The sequence below is a fragment of the Patagioenas fasciata genome, chromosome Z (genome assembly GCF_037038585.1).
Source record: "Patagioenas fasciata isolate bPatFas1 chromosome Z, bPatFas1.hap1, whole genome shotgun sequence".
NCBI classification, from domain to species: Eukaryota; Metazoa; Chordata; class Aves; order Columbiformes; family Columbidae; genus Patagioenas; species Patagioenas fasciata.
The window spans coordinates 25,612,333-25,632,651 of record NC_092560.1 but is presented as its reverse complement, the minus strand read 5'-3'; the positions used below and the strand labels follow the sequence as shown (position 1 = coordinate 25,632,651).

The window sequence follows — 20,319 nt, the reverse complement described above, 5'->3', positions numbered from 1 at the left end:
AGTTACTAAACTCTCCCTAACATTTACTTAGCTGGGTACAAACTTTGATTTTTGAAAGGTTCACAACTGCAACAACTAAGATGAATGTGCATGAAGATCACAAAAGTTAACTCAACATGCTTTAACAAACTTGTATGGTGTTGGCTACAACTTCCATAGTAATCCTTCCATTTATGTGAAAAAAGTGCTCTTATTTGGTTATAGATGTAATTTCTCTTTGACATGACTCCCGAAGGACTACAGGAATTTATTTTCAATGGTTTTGGAGTAAAGGCCTCAATTAAAAATAATGATTAAAAAAAGGTTTAAAACTCCATAAAATTGCGACCTTTTTTCTAACTCTGAGGTTTCTCTACACCTGAAGGAAGGAAAAGGGTGCTCTCTTTATTAAATATATTCTAGGACAACAGAAGAATACAAATAACAAACAAACTAAAATTAATAACTTGGCTAATCAGAGATAATAAATTTGGGATCTGATTCACTCTTTTTGTCAGAAATGTATTTATGTAAAATTATGAATAACCGAGAGGGAACACATTACTTAAAAATTAACTCCTTGCAAATAGAGACAATTGAATCATGAGTAGCAATGCCTGGTTTAACCAGCTGTAGTTTTATTGGTGTTGGGTGGCATATATTTCTACACCATGCTCATGGACAAATCATACAGGGAAAAACAGTAGATGTACATATTTGAAATAAATATTTTCAAAAGAAAAAGAGAGTGAGAGGGAGACAATTCCTTAAGAGAAAATGACAACATATGATTTCACAAATAGCCAAAAATGTCACTTCTTCACTAAACTGTTAAACTCTACTTTTATTTTTCTCCTTCAGCTGATTATTCTCTTTCCTAGTTCTTCATGGCTTCCCCTGTTTTAAAGAATAAACTAAAGTAAGGAAAAGCAAAAGGAAGGAGGAAGGAGACACAGACAAAAATGTACAATGTTGGAAATGCATGTTTCACTTGTCTCTGTGTCTGCTGTCTGTCCAGGAAATACTGGCTGAGTATGTAAATGGCTGGGAGGCAGGAGCAGACATAAAAGGACATTTCACAATCTCCTCAGGGTGTTCTTCCCTCGGCCTTCTCCCAGGGACAGATGGTTCACCTCAAGGAACATCCCTGGCTTTACTTAGAGCATGGTTTCAGAACCAGCTCTCTCCAGAGTCAGCTCTGATCCCGAAAAGGGCTGCCCCTTTTGCCCTTACCATTTTCCAATGCCACTATTTTTGCAAGGATGGTTGCCAGCCAGAAGTTACCTGATCCATCTCACTGTGCAGCTGCAACAACATGTCATGCAAGGCCAGAATCGACCTTTTTACTAGCAATCCAGTTTTTTTTATGGATTAAAATGCCTCTTTACCCACAGTTTCAGTGCAAGCCAAGACTCCAGTATCAGTCCTTCGATGTTTTACAACCATAAATTTCTTTCCCAATAGAAATTCATCTTTTCTTCTAATGAACTTGTGAATTACTTAAATATTGTCATGTCTTTTCTACAGTGGTGAATCCTGAAGAAGTTTAAGAGCGATGCCTCAAGCTAACCTACAAGGCAGTGGCAAAGAAAAAGTAACAATTCAAAGGTTCCTGTTTTTCATATCCCTCCTAACTCACTAGATTATGTTACCTTCAAGAGTTCTCCAGTCTCCCTCAGCATTAGGAATGATATTGTGGACTTTTAAAATGTGATCCAAATAAAACCAATACACTAACATACAGCTTTAAAGATGGAATTCAAAATGAACAAGGAACTTTTTAAGATTATTAGAGGCTATAATTTTTTCATTAAAAATCATATTTAGATAAATGTTAAATCAAATTTCTGTAAACAAACAGTGTAAATGTAAAATTTTTAGCTTTAATTTTCCTGTAGATGCATACAATAAGAAGCATTCCTTTTTTTCTGTTTCAAATAGATTGTTAAACAAAACATAATAATGATGCTAATTAAGATGAAGCCTTGTGTCTGTGCTTACCCACTTTTGGTGTTTGCTTTTTTTTCTCCTCCTCATCGACATTCCAGACTAAAGTAAACATTCTTTATGTAAATCTGTAGCCAAGTGTGGGCAATAATCTAACCTTTTGGAGAGTATAATTATAGACTTATTCACCAAACAAATTCTCCCCAAAGATTACAAAGCCAAACATCAGGGCTGAAATAGATTTTTGTAACCTGTGCCATCAAAGGCACCTTGTTAGGCTGGTCCACCTTGTTAAGATGGCACAAAAGTAATTGCATTTTTAGACTGTAAATTTTAAATCATTATAACTAGGCTCAAACACATCTTTATTAATCAAAATAGGAACCATTACAGTCAACACATTTTTGCCAACGAGAAATAAGTTTGTTTAGCCCTGTAGCTTAAAAATCCATGCTTCAGGATTCAATGAACTCTTCGAAAGCATTTTCTGCATCCTTCTGGTTGTGGAAGAGTTTTCCGTACAAAAAGTTGTTGAGATACTTGAAGAAGAGAGGTCAGGTGAATATGGTAGATGAGGCAAAACTCTGTAGCCCAATTCATTCAACTTTTGAAGTGTTGGTTGCATGACACATGGTCGGGTGTTGTCATAGAGAAGAATTGGGCCCTTTCTGTTGACCAGTGCTGGCTGTGGGCATTGCAGATTTTGGTGCATCTCATCGATTTGCTGAGCATGCTTCTCGGATGGAATGGTTGTGTTGGGATTCAGAAAGCCGTAGTGGATCAAACCAGCAGCAGCAGACCACCAGTGACCAGAACGTTTTTTTGATGCAAGTTTGGCTTTGGGAAGTGCTTTGGAGGTTCTCCTTGGTCCAAACACCAGTTGTCATATAAAATCCACTTTTCATTGCATGTCACAATCCAATCAAAAAGTGGTTCATTGTTGTTGCACAGAATAAGAGGACACTTCAGTGACTTGTTTGGATTTTCAGTCAGCTCATGAGGTACCCACTTGTGGAGCTTTCCAATATGCTTCAAATGTCAAATGATCACAGAATGGTCAATTTTGAGTTCTTTGGCAACTTCTCATGTAGTTGTCAGAGGATCAGCTTTGATGATGGCTCTCAACTGGTGGTTATCAACTTCCGGTGGCCAGCCACTACACTCCTCATCTTCAAGGCTCTTGTCTCCTTTGTGAAACTTCTCAAACCACCACTGTATGGTGGTTTGAGCCAAATGTGTTGTTGATGTTGGGAGTTGTCTCCAATGCATTACGACCCATTTTGAACTCAAATAAGAAAATCACTTGTATTTGCTTTTTGTCCAACATCATTTCCATAGTCTCAAATAAATATAAAAAAAACAGTAAACAGTAAGTCAGTAGCAAAAAAAAATCCTCAAAACATGAAGGGAGAATAGTACATTAAAATGATGTATAACATAACCGCATTTTTTAAATAATGTATTCCAATATCAAACAGCAAACTTCAACAATGCAAAAACCACAATGCCTTTTGCACCAACCTAATATTTTTTCAGAAAGCAAAGGATTGTATTAAGTTATTGACATCTATAACTTTATTAACACTTTTAAAGTTCTCTTTAATGTAGCATTTTGAGACATATTTCCAATCTTTTTATATGCAGATTAGCATATGGGAAGTGATAAAGAGTTTTCTGAGCTGATTTACAGAATAGTTCTGAAGTCATACAGAAATAATCTCAATAATCTCTAACGTGTAATTGGCAACATCACTCTGCATAACCTCATCTCTCTGTCTTTTTCCATTATGCCAGTGTCATAGACTCTATCTGCAAAAATATGAAATAAGATTTGGGTGTGTCCTCATAGAGTAGACCTTATTTTCTGCTACTTTTTTGGTTTAACAGTTAAAATTTGTGGAAGAAATTGGTTTAGATCAATTGTTTTCCAACAGTTCTCCTCCCGTACTGCCCTCTCCACCTTGCAAATGATAAATCATTAAAATGAAACTTTTAAAATCTTGTTAGTTCTGAAATAAATTATTTCTAGTGGGAGGAGGGGAAATCAAGCTGGTGTAAAGGAATTAGCTTGGAGCCTGCATTTTGGTAGTTATGCCAACCAAAGCAAGAACCCTCAGTTGCTGTTCCACCACTTGTGTGCCTGCACAGTGAACTGGATCGGGAAACCAAACTGGCTGTAAAATAACCAATGTACAGCAATACTCCATATCACGCTGTCTGCCTAAGAAGAGTGGTGATTCAGTTTTACAACTTTCAGAAGGCTGTCCTAGACTACAGGATTGTCCTGTCATTTCCTCTGGTAGAAAAAGACTGTAATGGCACAGTGTAAAAAGGAACCAGAACAGTTAAGAGAGTCCCAGAATACCTGTGTGTACCCATCAGATATTTAATCTGCATTGGTCAAGTTATCTGAGCCACTTAGAGAAGCAAGACAGTGAGTAAATGTAGGTGCAAAAATACTTTATTTGAAAATAATACAAAAGTTCATGTTACTCATTTTCTTTGTGTGGGTTAAGAGCAGTTTATGTCTTTATGTGTACCCAACATAAAACCTTGCTTACAGTAGAGTAAGGCTCTGTGAATACTACAGTGGTCTGTGAATAAATCATGTTGATAGGCTTCTACAACCTCCCTCTAAAAATGAGAGAAATCTGTTTCTGCAACCTTGTGATGCAGGTGTGAGAAAGCTTTTGACCTTTTGTTCTTTTTAATATAAGGATGCCTACATCTTCCTTTGCATTTTTCAGCGTAATAAAGCCATTTTTCAAAAAATCGTATAAATGCATGTTAAATGTTAATAGTCTGTATGGTGTTTTACATATACAACCTACTGCAAATCAATTTTTCACAGATATTTAATCCATCATTTCATATACTAAAAATGTCCTGTAAACCTTGAATGCAAAGCTGTCAAACTATATACATAAGAACGACTGATTTAAAAAAAGTTCTACGTTTCTTTGAAAAACAACATTGAGAGTCAGTTTTGGCTTTTTTTTTTTTTCCCCTTCCCAAGAATGAGGAGTCAAGTGATTTAAAAAAAAAAAAAATTATTCAAATGAAAATAAAGAGCAGACACTCCAGCTAACTATGTTTGCTCTGCAGCCACAGAGTAGGTGGAATTGGAGGTGGAATGAAAACAACTACACCTTTGATACAAGGAGAAATATGAAGCAAACATTTAAACCACTATGCTTACAATTTAGACGTTAGCGGTTGTTGTATTTTTTAATATAAATTTTATGGTGAAAACTAGTTCTGTAAAACGGCAAAATCTTTTGTCTCACTGACTCAATAATGAAAGCTTTTGTTTGTTTGTTTTTTAAATTTTTGAAGCACAACAAATACCTTACATTTTAAAACATGGGTTACATATGAAAATACCACAAAAGGTTTTGGGAACGTTAATATTTTTGTTATAATGTTCATTTGAAAAGTATCTTTAGCAATGTACTGCTAAAACCAGGGAAATGAAAGGTGGAAATGATTTTCACTGAAGAGTATTTTCCACTGGGGACTCCACTGGCATTCAGTTGTCTCATTTAATTATCACTTTCCTGATTCAACCATTATTCATGAGCTTCCTTGTGTTCTTAAAAAGCTCTGAGCTGTGCTTGCCAATGTTATGGCATATTATGAAGCACAGTTATGCAGCAAGAGGGAGGGGGTGATAATGCATTGGTCTATAGTGCTGGCATGTTTTCTGTTTGAACTCCTCCGCTGCCAGCAGAATGCAGAGCTCTTTATTCAAAATCTACTGCTGTTTTTTAACCATTGTGCTAGTATTGCAATCCTTTGCATTCCTTCAGTAAAATACAGCAATACAGAAGCAGTATGAATCATTTGCATGAAGTTTACACTAGTTTCCATTTGACTGCATTTCTCTTTTGTAACAGTGGTGAAAGAAAGGCATGGAAAGAAAAGTTCCTAACAGATGCAGACAGAATACACCCGGGTAGGTTTGAGATGAATTTTAATTGGCGTCAGTTTTATCCATACATGAAGCTGGAGTAAACTCATTTCCTCACTTCATGCCCTCTCTGCCTAATTTAAGTGTTTAGATTTTTAACTGAATTATACACTACTAATCTACTAGGTTTGGATTTTTGCTAAAAATACATATGTCCAAGGTAGTCAGGATAAAGATAATGATAGAAAGGCTAAATTAAAAAGAACTGTTCTCCTAAATATGCCTCAAATTATGTCATAGCTAACTTCGGGGGGGGGGGCGGGGGCGGTGGTTCACAGGGCATGAAGCAACAGAAATGTTAAAAATTGCTGTTCTAAACCACTGGATTTGGTTTATAATAGTAATAATCCTGAGGAAACCAGTCATTAACGACGTTAACAGCCAGTTTGCTAGAGTGTTATCTCCCCTTGGCTTCACCCTAGGCCATTACATCAAAACCCATAAGTATTTAATAAAGATGGATTTTTTAAAAAAAAAATTATTGCTTAAATACTGATCTGGCACTTTTTAAGCACATGTATGAATTTCAGAACACAGTTAAGGTGGAATATTTATTTACTGAGAGTATGGAAGCATTGCTAACACTTTCTATTTTCAGACGTGAAAGCAAAAACAGGAAAAAAACCTCAGCACATTTCTTAGCTGTCTTGCATCAAATATACATGAGAGTAAAAACTGATTCTCCCAAATTTGTGCTAGAGTGAAGGGAAATGCAGACCAACACTTCCTACACAGCCTGGCTGAAATACATATTATTCCAAATTTCTTTTTCAAGCAGATCCTTTTGGTCTAAATGAAACTATGAGGCAGTTTGAAATGAGATGCTGTTCCAATAAATTCAGAAGAGTTGCCTTTACCTCAATGGCAAACAAGTTTGAATTTGGCAACAAATTATACACTGAGTATTTACAAAATTCCAAAGTCAAAACTTCCATCAGTTCAGGGGTAACAGTAATATTACATGAGCGGGAGGTTGCTTGAATAAGTGTTATTTTCGTATCTAAATATATTAACACTAATATGAGCTATGAAGAAAACAAACAAACAAACAAACAAAAAAACAAACCACGGGCCATCGTCTATTCAGAATTACATCAGTGTAACTAAGAACTGAACTTGGCTCCATGTGCTTGGCTGGGGCTGCAGTTGCTAAGACTAGGCCATGAATTGAGAAAGCTGCTGCAAGCCAGCGTGTGCCAGCTGAGCAAGTGCTGCGGCTGTTGCACCTCCACAGGCTCATGGGCAAAACCACTTGCACAAAACCTACATCCCTCCCAGTGAGGACCCTTAGGACTGATTTCCATGCTGAGTGGTCTGTATTCTGTGCTGTAGAGCAGGATATTCAGCAGGTCACACTAGGAAAGCAAGACAGCACGTAAAGGGTTAAGTTTTATAGACAAAGCCCCAGTAAGTTGGCATAGTGTCAGTTTAGTTGGGAGATAGTAGCTTAGATTTTTAACATGATGAGCAAAAGCTGTTAGGACAGCTTTAGAACAAGACACTAAATTACTAATGGCTGGCAAACTTCAAATTGGTGTTGCATGTTTTGCCTAAAAATTATGCCTTAATTCAAACAACTCCCTGTGGAAACCCTATGGATTTCATTGTAAGTAAGTGTAACAATAATTTCTTGCTTTATACTTAATAAATATGTTTTTCTGCAGATTTTTTTCATTACATCTACTGACAGCTGTTTCTGTTCTAATTTTTGAAGTAAAAAATTTTGATTTCTTGCAACTCATTTTTGCTAGCTGTGAAATAGAGAAATGGGACTGATCCAGTAAAATGTTTTTAATTATTGTTGCTATTCTGATTAATAGCTTTTGATAATGTTTAAGACAGTATCATGTGGCTTTACAATCTATTTTATATTTGAAAGCTGATCTTTAGGATCAGCTTTTCTATCTCTTTTAAATTGTTTTTATTTTAAAACAAAAATAGCAAATCCAAAATTACTAGGTATGATAAAACAGTTCTTATTTTCAGTATTCATCCTCTTTTTTTTTTTTTTTCCTAATGTAGGCTATGCAATTCAATATAACTAGTGCATTGCTTAGTTTAAATTCAGGTTTGATATGTAAAAGAAGCTATATCAAGTACACCAACCCCTCACTTCTTCTGCTTGCTATTTTTATTTTGATCACACTTAGAAGATAATATAATATCTGGGTGGTGCACAAGAAGTACAGGAGAATTACCTCAGCAACAAATATACAAGTTGCAAGCACAAAGGTAAAAAGAGGTTTTATTTCTAGATTTTACACAACAATCTGTCTGCTAGACATTGTACTTTTTTCACTGATAAGCTTAGGTTTTGTAAACCTTTTCTTCCTAAGCCATTACCTTTCAATGATTATTTCTCAGTTTCACTAACAACTATCAATTTGCCTGAGACCTTTATTTAAAGTGTCAGCAGAAGAAAATCTGGGATGACAATTCCTTAAACCATCATGCCTCCCTAAGGTAAAAAAAATGATCCTTTTCTCTCAGATTGATAATTCATGTATTTTCTCTGCCAAGAACCAGTACAAGTTTAGTACATACTTAATCGGCTGTTTTGTTTGTGCCTACATAGCTGAACCATATCACACTGATAGTTTTCCTTTCATTCCATCTTATCAAATAACCACTGCTATTTGCAGATATTTCTCGGTGACATCGCAATCTGACTCTGTAGACACCACATACTCACTAAAAATATTTCTACGTGTATACAGAAAACTGCACCTCCTTAAATACATAATATCACAATATTAGTAACAATCACAGTAATTAGTCATAATATTAGTATTAGAAAACTGTAATTTTCAGATCATACAAAACAAGGTATCTGGTGGAAATATGTAAGTAAAACAATATATCTGGACCATACAGAATTGGGGGGGGGAAGAGGAAGCAGGGGGGAGTGGTATTAACATAACATAGCTACAGATATAGAAAAATTGAAAATGCAGAATTACAAAAATGCAGTTTTCACTGGAAACAATTTTTTACGGTCTTCATTGCTATAGAAGTGAATTTCAAATACCACATCAGTCCCTAAAAAGTCTGTCATCTCCTATGTGTTTACCCTTATCATAGGAAGTCCTATTGTGCCAGAACACAAATAACATTCCACAGCTTTAGGCAGTCTTCTAAGCATTCGGGACCCAACCATAAAGATGAGCAAAGCATCTTTGAACCCAATTAAAAATCCTATAGGAAACCAGTGGAAGGTCTCCTATGGTTGTGGTCACTATGCAGCCAAGGTAATGTCACAGCTTTCTGAGCTGGTTGGAGTTCCCTGACCATCCACGACTTCACATCCAGCTCTGTTTCAGGGCTGCAGTCCACTCACAAGCAGTCATTCTTCTGGCAAAACTGGATGGAGTTTCCTAGGTGAAAGGAAAGGACTGAAAGCTTTCTTAATTCATACTTCTTGATCTGAGTACAACCCAGAAGTATGCATATGCTGCCCACAAAACAATGTTCACTTGAAAAATGATGTGGCAGGACAGCCGGTAAATAATACTTTTTTTTTGCTATCTCCAGTTACGACTCAGCTTTGGTTGCTTTTGACCAGTTCACTCCTTCCTATCCAGGCTGGCAGCCATAATGCAGTGTAGGATGGGTAGAGCTGAGCATCATGTATCTGCTGCCAGAAATAATGTCCTTCTCAGCTCTTTACAGTAATTCTGTATAGAGCTGAAGGACAACAAAATTGGTGCATGCGCAGTGTAAGTTTGTAAGTCAACCATCAAGGGACAGAGGTGCAGTTTTGCAGGCAAGACAAATGTATGATCAATAGCTCTAAAATGCTGCAAAAAGAATTACCAGAATGGTAAGATTTAGTGGTGCCAAGAGTTACATGCCCATGGGCAAAACAATATTTATCAACGTTGACTACAGATCTTGCTCTGAAATCAAATGGTTTAAGACTGAAACTGAAATCTGGTCTTTGGCTTCCTTCTGCACAGGTAGATTTGGGAATGAAAGGTTTGATTCAGCGTAGAAGTTGTTCAAATGTGTCACATGTGATATGGCTGGCCAGGGGGACATGCACAAATGAAGCGGTTTATTGGTTTGTTTGTTTCTTTAGTGTTGGTTCAATTACTGTGTATTTGTCAAAATTGGCTTCTTCTTTAAATGACTTGTCTGTTTCAATGGCATGGTTCATAAGACAAATGAAGCAGGGAAAAATCTTTTCAATTTTCGGAATGAAAGTGAAGCTATTATGGCTTCTACAGCTTTCAAGGAACAATGTGACACAATTTCCATCTGTATAATATTTTAATTATTTGACTGCTTCAAATGACTTGATTTTTTTTTGTAACTTTGAAGTGGTATGGCAGTGCATGACATTATTTGATTTTATTTCTTGATAACAGACTCCGTTTTTGAGTTGTCTTCCCAGTCAAAAAGAAACACTGAGTATGGCAGTCCAAAAATGTCTGTAATGTATAACAATTACCTAATCTATCTTAATAATATCCTACCGAAGTTTTCTAACATAATACTTCCTTTTTCTCCTCAAGAGAAAGCTTTTAAAAATTCTTTTGGCACATACAGTCATACAAGCACAGCATTTGCACCTTCTAGCAAGCTTTTAGATGTATGGAAATTATCGTACTGTATCATATAATGGTCTAAGACAATATTTATTCTCTAACAATGGTAAGTACTGTGCTCTTTACGTGCAAATAAATAAAAATCTCAACAGCTTACGGACTTCTTCAAGAGCTGAAAAACAAATTTGAAGATCTTTTCCAAATCCTAACACTTATCAGCCTTCAAGAAAATCACTGCTTCTATGGATTCCATGCTTTTTGAGTCTGGACAGAGTACTGCCACTGCTCAGGGTAGGAGGTACCTGTACAACATATGAAAGCTCTTCTAAAATGCAAAAGGTTTACAAGAACTATTATGTAGCCTTTCACCCCCTCAGTATTCTCCTGCTCTGGTCTCATCACAGTAGTTGTAGCGTGCTGAGCAGAGTTACAAAAGCACATGTTATACAAAACATGATGTAATACAATATCAAGTAGAGCTTCATGAGATTATATAGTGCTTGTAAGGCTCTTTAATTTTATTTATTTCTTCTTTTGTGTTCCTATGTCTATCAGCACTTATCTTCCCGCTTACTCTCTATTCCGTTGTTCTGGTAAATAAGTACTTTTAACACAAAAGCTGAAGTATCATGCATAATGTGGAGTAATAGGTTTCTCTGATGATCACTCTTCCCCTGCTGCAGCCTGGGGTCCCTCCCACAAGAGACAGTACTCCTTGAACTTCTCCAAGCTGGGTCCTTCCCTTGGGCTGCAGTTCTTCACAAACTACTCCAGCACAGGTCCCCTCCACGGGGTGCAGTCCTTCAGGAACAGACTGCTCCAGCCTGGGTCCCCCACGCAGCCACAAGTCCTGCCAGCAAACCTGCTCCAGCCTGGGCTCCTCTCTCCACGGAACCACACCTCCTGCCAGGAGCCTGCTCCAACACGGGCTTCCCATGGGGTCACAGCCTCCTTTGGTGTGGCTCTGGTGTGGGGTCCTCTCTGGGTTGCAGGTGGGTCTCTGCTCCACCATGGACCTTCATGGGCTGCAGGGGACAGCCGGCCTCACCATGATCTGCACCATGGGCTGCAGGGGAATCTCTCCTCCAGCTCCTGGAGTATCTCCTCTCCCTCTTTCCTCAACGAGCTTGGTGTCTCCAGAGTTGTTTCAACTCAAGTTCACACTGGAGTTCCAGCCTGCCCAGTACAGCAGCACAGAAACAACGGCGATGCCGTGGCCATCTGCCAGCCCAGGCGCATCGCCATTGCTGTTATCAAAATGTTCCCAGGCCCTGCAGAGTAAGATCATAAGCAGTACAGCAAGCAGCGAAAGCAAGGAGCAGCCTCTAATAAGGACAAGTCTCGAACACTCAGTAAGGTAAGCAAGCCTCATGGCAAGCACAGAAGCCTGCTGATTAACAGATAAACAGCAAAAACAGTTATAAATTTGATCTAGCACATGCCAATCAAATCTGTCATTATCTTGAACTCTTTAAGCCCTATATTGGGTGCCTAAAATGACTGTCATGGTTTAACTCGAGACAGCAATGAGGTCCCACGCAGCTGCTCACTCACCCACTGCCCTGGTTTTGTTCTGATAGCAAGATAGATAGTTTATACTTCTCTGTTTCCATATAGAACTCTAATCTAGGGTTATAATCACTCATTTGTGAATATAGGGTTTCTTTTCTTTCTTAGTTTTACAGTATTGAAAATGGAGTCCTGTTAGCCTGCCTGCCTGCTGTTCTTTCATGAACATTTTCCATATGTTTCTGTTTCTATATTTTGTCTGTTAAATGGAAGTTACTATAGTGTTTTCATGCTCCTTAATCACTGAACTTAATACCTCTTTGCCCACCTGCGAATAAATTTTATGTGTTTTGGCACACAAGCTGTAACCCTGTGATGCAGTGGCAACCTACCATGGATCTGGGCAACTGAGATCTTGTTCTCTGTGACTGGCATTAAAAGCAAAGAGAAAGAGAGACTTGCATTTTTTTGCTGTGTCCTACTAGCAGCAGAGGTCTCAAAAGTTGTCCCTTTCAGCTGAAAGTCTTGCAATAGTTGTAGGTGTTTGGAGACTTTTCATTCGCATACATATCCTATGTTAAATAGTGAAGTAGCCTTCTTAGAAATGCCTCATTTCTTTCATTGCATGTGAATGTTTTCTTTCTGGAAAAAGAGAGGATGCATTTCAAGACTGGTCACATTTCACCTGGGAAAGCTCCAAGTAAGAGTGAAGTGGTTTCATGAATAGGTAAAAATCATCAGAATAATTTGCGCATGCTATAGTGCAGTGTTAGCCCAGTTAACTGTTTTTTGCCATGTGCCTCCACTCTGTCAGATACATTTTGCATGAGAGGTATTATGCAAAATATTGTGTTGCAGCCATCTCACAATAGTGCAGGACAGCCTGCTAAACTTGCCCATGCAGCAGAATAAACTTCTTACGCAGACTTAGCTCTCTGCTATCACAGCTTCACTGTTGCCAGTACCCAAAATAATTCATTTAAAGCTAGCTCTGGCATCTTTATGCTACACTCTGTCCTAGTGGGCTTTCACATTTTCCTATTCTTAGAATTTAAGCAGAAGACAACAGCACAGAACATTTGGAGTTTGTCAGGTGCAACTGGCCATCCTGAAAACCTGACATTTAAAGAAATATTAGCTCCTTGGCCTTGCTTGCTTGTGTTCAAGCTGTGCATTTATCCACCCAGGAGCCACCTATGCTAGAGATGCTGAGACATCTAATACTTGACATATTTAAGCATTGCCTGCTTTTATGCTGGAGTGACACATAGTAACATTAGCACAGGATGGTATACGCCCCATGAACTCAATTTTACACCAGCATTTATTAGTTTCAATTATCTCTTATGAGAACGTCTCTTTGCACATCCGGCCACAAATACAAGCTGTTCCATGTTCACTGTATCTAAGAGGTGTCTCCCGGACTCAGTCATAGTCATATCTTATCACAACGAGTATAACAAAAATAATTTTGGAATTAAAGCCGGCAACATTTATTAGCTAATTTATGTTTCTCATACAAATATTTACATACCCTATTTAAGTTATCCAAAATGTATAAAACAAAAGAAACATACAAAACAATGTGACTTTCTGTATTACATCAGCCAACATGGGAAGATTTTCTTAATATTAGAATGGCAGCTAAATAAGCATCCTGACACAGATTCTAATTCAGAAAAGCACATAACCACATGTTTAATCCTAAGCATTTATATTAGTACTTTCTCAGATCACGACTTGCTAAATCTGCCTGCTTCATATAAGGAGTTGAGCTGAGGACATTTTTGCCTCTTGGAATTGGCCTATGAACTGGAAAAAAAAATTAACTGTGTGAATTAAAGTGGCACTAATAGCTTTATATGAGAAAGAGATTTTTTTTCTTAATGAAAGGGGAGCATGGATAGTCACTTCTGCTTTTGGAGACTGTTTTTGTTATCTGACGTAACCATCTTGTTTACTTTGCGTTGGCCTGTAAATGGATCACGCCAAAAATAGAGGTAAGCAATCTGTAGGCTCTTTTATTCTCTTTAAATACCTACTTTAACATTAAAAAAAAAAATCTGCTTTTTAGTATGTGTATTTTCAAAAGCCTGATTCTATTCTCATCCACTTAAAAACTAGGCCAACAATGGGCACTTTGAACATCCCTGGCCCTACTGCTTGGACAGTGCCTAAGCCTTTTTTTTCCAGCTATCTGAAAATATGTGTATTTAGGAATATAAATTTTAAGGGTAACTATTCTGAAAGCAATTTTAGTTGCCACCATAATAATGGGAGGTAACCATCTGTATACACTTCTCAAAGTATTACCAGTGTATGCAATGTGAATAGGTTGCACCTGTTCACTAGGTGTTTTTTACTAGTTTTGTTTGTTTGTTTGTTTGTTTGTTTGTTTTTGAGTAATACTTTACAAACACGGGGTAAAAAAAAAGAGGAAAAAAAAGGAAAGAAAGAATAACTTTGTATATAACTCTGGAATATCTTGAATATTGTCATGTAGATGTGTATTCCATGAGGGAAAGGACTCTTCCTATATCAGGTCATTCCATAAATACCTTCAGTCTGGAAAGAAAGAAAGAAAGAAAGAAAGAAAGAAAGAAAGAAAGAAAGAAAGAAAGAAAGAAAGAAAGAAAGAAAGAAAGAAAGAAAGAAAGAAAGAAAGAAAGAAAGAAAGAAAGAAAGAAAGAAAGAAAGAAAGAAAGAAAGAAAGAAAGAAAGAAAGAAAGAAAGAGAGAAAGAGAGAAAGAGAGAAAGAGAGAGAGAAAGAGAGGAAAGAAAGAAGGAAAGAAAAGGAAAAGCAAATGTAATAAAGTTAGAAGAAACTGAAAAGCCACTTCAGAAGCCCTTAAGCATCCTTAACTGTAGCTGTTGCTATGAGCTACAGCTAAAGCTGTAAAGGGTAGAGTTAGACTCAACATGCACAGGAGATTAGTCTACAACAGAACCCCAGATATGAATACCTCAAAAGCCACAAGAAGAGCAAAATATAGAAACCTAATCATTTTTCAATTCAGTAAAAATTTGAAAAAAAAATCTATTCAGTTTAAAACCATGAAATACAGCCATCCAAACTATTCTTTTATCTTTTTTATACTTTTTTTTTTTTTACGGGTACTAATTTATTGTAATATAATAATAAATTAATGTCCAGGATGTTAGGCCCTCCAAATTTTTCAAAAACTTTTTGTTTCATATTCCTGTAATTTTTTGTATGCCAGATTCCAATTTCAGTCATAACCTCTGTTGAAATGAATTCAAAGTGTTACTGTTTCCTTTAATTTACCTTTTTCAGAGGAGAATTACTAATAAGAATGTGCTTTTTGTTCCTCTCATAGTGAAGGATTGATTTTAAATATTTAGTTCATCAAAATGGACTGAACTAAAAACTATTATTTTCTAGAAAGACATTAGTTCAGAAATAATAGAGCTCTCTATTTTCTATACAATTAAACAAAATTAATGAATATTTTAAAATAGACTTTTTGACCTTCTTTAATTTTAAAATGTGAAACTGCAGTGCACAAATATGAACAGGAAAACTGGGATTCCACCAGAAAATAAATTTGTTTCCTGATAAATAAAATATCTGTATTTTGAATTTTGCTTTTTTCCAGTGAAACAGCATTAAAAATTAAAAAAAAAAAAAATCAGATTGCTTCCATGAGGCACAAATAATGTTTAGCTGTGAGACCAGCATCCATTTAAAGTGGAAAATCCTTGGTTATAATAGATCTTTACTTTTTAAACTACTGCATGACAACAATACACATTCGAAGAATCATCTTGTTCCAGACCTACAGTACCTGGTCCCGCAGAGGCTGCTGGCAGGAGGATTTGAAGCACTGAACTTTGGGCAAGTCTTCTGCCTCCTGCTTCATTCCTAGAGCATTTTATTTTGCCAGCATATTCCTTCCAACTCTCATCTTTCTGTCTCCTTCATTTAGCCCATTCTTGCTCTTGGGTTGCCTCGAAACAGCTTAGGAACGCCTGGCTCTGCCAAGGAAGGAGAATGTGGATGCAAATTTTGGAAGGTCGTTGCTTCTCAGCAGCATTTTTCTGCAAGAAGATGAAGTCTTTCACTGCTGCCTCCTCACTCCATCAACATTCCAATAAGCTGTACTGTCTCCAGAGCAAACACTGGAATATTTGGGCATCAAACTTAGCTCCTTCCCTGAGTTTTTTGACACAAACCATCATTTTAAGGTTTGTGGTATTCTAGGGTTAACATAGCTCTGACCATTGATTATATTCTTATAGTCAGTCTTTTCAGTTGGTGACCATTTTAGGTAACCATTGGTTGGGGGGAGGAATTCTCACCTAGTAATCATTCTTGTTCAAAGACATATTTAAGTGAGATATTTTATGCAATCATCCAGTAATTGACACTGTACTTAAAGCAGGGACTGTGTCTATAGAACTTCTGCCATCAGGGCATGGAAGAATATACGGAATTAAATTAGGCTTCAGTAACACTTAAAAAGACAATACATTTGTTAAAAAAAAAAAAAAAAAAAGCCAACCAACCAACCAACAAAAAAACCCAAACCCCAACCCTTAAATGTATTAACTTTGCAAATTTTATAATAAATTCACAGTATTATAGAAAATTCCAGTTTTAAAATATCGTGAAGTATTTACAGGAGTTAAGATTCTTTCTTTGTGGCTAGGGATTGCTTTTTATCTCACAAGACAGAGGAAATAATCAAGTATGGGTTTTCATTTTGATTTTCTCAAGTTCCTAGTTATCCTGTCATGCATAATGCATTACATTCTCAGCTTCTAAAACTAAATTGTCATAATTAAAGATTTTCAGTTACTGAATATTGTTTCTGATTGTGTCAGGAATTTCTAGGGCTGCTTTTAAACAATTTTACTAGTTTGGAAAAATATACACAGTTCTTGAATTAATATTCTGTGGAAACAGTCTGAAATTTCATCCTGGTTATAAGGCTTTATGGTAGATAAACACCATATCGTGCACGCACACTTTTAGACTGCAGGCATAAAGAAACTAGAAAGAATTTAGAAAGTGAAACTAACGGAAGAATTTATGGGAGAAGTTCAGATTCCTGAATCTGTCAATAACTCCATGCAGAAGTCATAAAACAAAAAATTTGAAAGCCTTTCTCATGAATTACATAAATTTAGGAATGTCTGAAAATCAGATATCTGCTGGGCACAGATGGGATTAAGAAAATTATGACCAATCTTGCTCCTATTGCACCTAAGAAATAAATTTGGGCTATGGGATGCATCTGGCTTCCTTCCATGCCAGCAGAAATTAGCCATTGATATCCAGGGCAATGAAATAGGGCCTGTAGACAGTTTGTTTTGACTATTTTCTATTCAGTAATTTTTAATGAAGCAACTAAATTAGGCATAACTCACTACTGCTCTAATGAATATACTGCAAATTATTAAAATGATAAAACTATGTCACCTTAAATATTGTCTAGGAAGATTTGTCAAAGAGCCTTGGAAAAGGTCCTAATGCAAGTGAGTATTGTGAAAGGCAATTTCTCATTTTTTAGTTTGCAGTGAAAATATTAGAAATAATTATTTTTTTCTATCAAATATTTGTTTACATTTTTAAGTAAAACAATTTTTAATTGTATTTTAACTCTTTATGCCTGGCTTTTTCTAAACTTTTCCTCTGAAGCATTCATCCGAAATGAGAAGTCCCATAAAGGCTCTTTGAAATCCAGAATACATACCATCTCACAAGAATAGCCAACTGAACTTCATCACTCCATTTATTTAACTACTAAGAATATATGTTCTGGTTTTAAATATACTATAAATTCCTGTATGCCCTCAGATCGTATGGTGTGTTGTTTACCTCCTTTGACATATAAGGGTTTCAAGCAGCCACACATTTTGGAATAAAGTATTTATAATTTGCCTAGTGCTCACTGAAGTCCACAGATGTTTATTACATGTATCGTTTTATTGCAAACATTACTAGTACTTAGCAGAAAAGATCTCAACCTAAGTATTAGAATAAATTGCAAATGCAACTACTTGCTCCAGCTAGTGAAGAAGTTAGGTCAGACACCATTATACATAGACTGTATCAGACCAAGACAGACAAATAAGCTAAAAGTCTACAAGGACTTCTGAAAACAGACAAATAAAATGAAATTTAGGGCCAAATTTATTTGAGTTTCCTGAGGCGGGGGGGGGGGGGGGGGAAGTTTGTAAACAAAATCAAAGCCCAATTAAGACAGAACAGTGGCATTTCAGTTTCTTCTCCATTGACAAAAGCACCATGTAAGCTCCAAATACAGGTGCACCAATACTTTGTGCAGTAGTGTAAGGCACTCTGAATGCACTGCTTAGCAAGTAGGCAGCTTGTTATTTACCTATCTAAGATCTGACTGGTGTAAAAATGCAGCTTTACAACAACTAAATGGAAAAATCATATTGATGTAGACAAGAACAACAAAGCTCAGAATATGAAAAAAAAAAGTCATTGCCTCCTCTTCAAATTCACCTAGCTTTTATTCCTGCTTCTAGGTGGATGTCCAGGAGGAAAAAAAATGTCTTGGTTGTAATACACCAAGAAGAAAGTAGAGGGAATCTCTGCTTTTTCTCCCTGTTGCTTTTTTTAAAGGCACAAGCACTAGCCAGGAGCTAATTAATCCTTTACCCAGACTCCAAATTAGATATTAGGTAAATTATACCCATTAGAAAGACTAGATGAAGACCCCATGCTTTCTAACTTGTTTTGTAAACTGATGTGTGAGAGTTGTTTTACTTCAATTGCCTCAGAAACTTTTGAGCACAATGAACAGGTTGAACAGATGTCTGATGGGAAGATCCACAAAGAAGAGTCCTATAGACAGACCTGTCTGCCAAAAACCACACTTGCTGGAATCTAAATTATAAAGAAAATATGCCACTGTAAATTCATGTTCTTGTGAAAAGATGTAACCAATACATGTCACCAATATTGGAATGTATGCTGATAATAAAAATGAGTAATTGATATGAGTTTCTCAACAGGTTTCTAAGAAAATGCCCTAAATGAGTAATAACAACTTTGCATGCAGTATATAAATTGCATAATAGTCAAGAATATAAAACCTAACTGAAATCTTGGGAATTCAGCATGATTTTTTTTTTTATTTTTATCTGACACTGTCTTCACCACAGTGAATGCAACTAAAATTCATCACACTCAGGTAAGTCCAAACATTTTTGACATTGGTAGAGCTGATTTTTCCCGTCTTTCGTAGTTGCAGTTCAAGAAGGTGTTTTGAAAGAGGCTAACCACAAGAACTGCTTCCTGTAAACCTGTCACCTTGCTCCCTAGGAATAAAGAGTTGCCAGTTCGCACCAAGAGTGGAAACTGCTTTGTCTCTTTCCTATTCTAAACTTTTTCAGAGCAAAATAGATCACACCTGTATCACTTGCATAACAGACATAATACAACTTCACCTGATAATTCACGTAGGAAAGAATAAATCTACTTTGTCAGGTCCATATTTAATTAAACAGTATCTCTCTTCAAAATATAACCCATTTGATTCATAGTATCAATATGAATAATTTTGTATGGATATACTTCAGTTAAATCAGGGTCTTCCTTTTTCGTTTTAGGCTTGGAGTTAGGAATTGTGGTACGGGGGACTTGCTTCTCATAAGACCCACTGAGGTGCCTGGTGGTTGTGTTCCATGATTTACCGTAGGGAAAAAAAAAAAAAAAATCGGGAAGATCCCGCAGTCATTTTTTGTTTCATGGGCAAAAGATCAGTTAATGCAGAGGGGGAGTAACAAGTCAGGAGAAATCCTGCTGTCCACGGACAAACCCGTCTGTTAGTCTTATACAGGGAAAACAAACTGCCTCCGACGTCCAGATTCGCTCTTTCATGAGAAAATTACTCACCACCAAACTTTCCCATTCTTGTCGGAAAAGGGAACGCAACTCTCCAGTAACAGTCACAGCGACGTGAGCGCTTTAACCTTCCACCCCTGAGACACTCCGTCCCCCACCCCCCCAAAAAATACTAGGGCACACGAGGGGGTTTTCTGCGCCTGTTACCTTTCTCCACGAGCTCACGAGCTCTGCAGACCAGACTCACGGCCGTGCCACCACACCCAGCCTCGGCTGCCGGACAGGACCCGTCAGCCGCCCCGCGCTCCCAAGAGGAATCAAAGTTGCCAGGAGCAGCCGGTACGGGGCGGCGCGGAGCCCCGCGCATCCGCGCGCCCCCTGCACGCCCCGGGCCGGGGCCGGGGCCGAGGCCGGGGCTGGCGGCCGCGGCGGCGCGGTGCCGCCCGCGATTGGCGGCGGCGCTGACAGCGGGCGGGGCCGCGCCGGCGGCACCGCCCGCCCCCCGCTATAAGCCTCTTTGCTCTCAC

General features: G+C 37.4%; 1 long non-coding RNA gene across 2 annotated transcripts; it reads right to left on the bottom strand.

Moving 5' to 3' along the window:
• Nucleotides 1-3,293: 3,293 nt before the first annotated feature.
• On the bottom strand, nt 3,294-20,187 carry LOC139826366 (uncharacterized). Of its 2 annotated transcripts, none has more exons than XR_011736344.1 (3): nt 20,000-20,187; nt 15,759-16,011; nt 3,294-12,594 (listed from the first exon to the last, which is right to left on the bottom strand). It is a non-coding gene; the product is annotated as an uncharacterized lncRNA (long non-coding RNA). The 2 variants fall into 2 exon arrangements; XR_011736343.1 differs by having other exon boundaries at nt 15,759-15,948.
• Nucleotides 20,188-20,319: the final 132 nt, after the last annotated feature.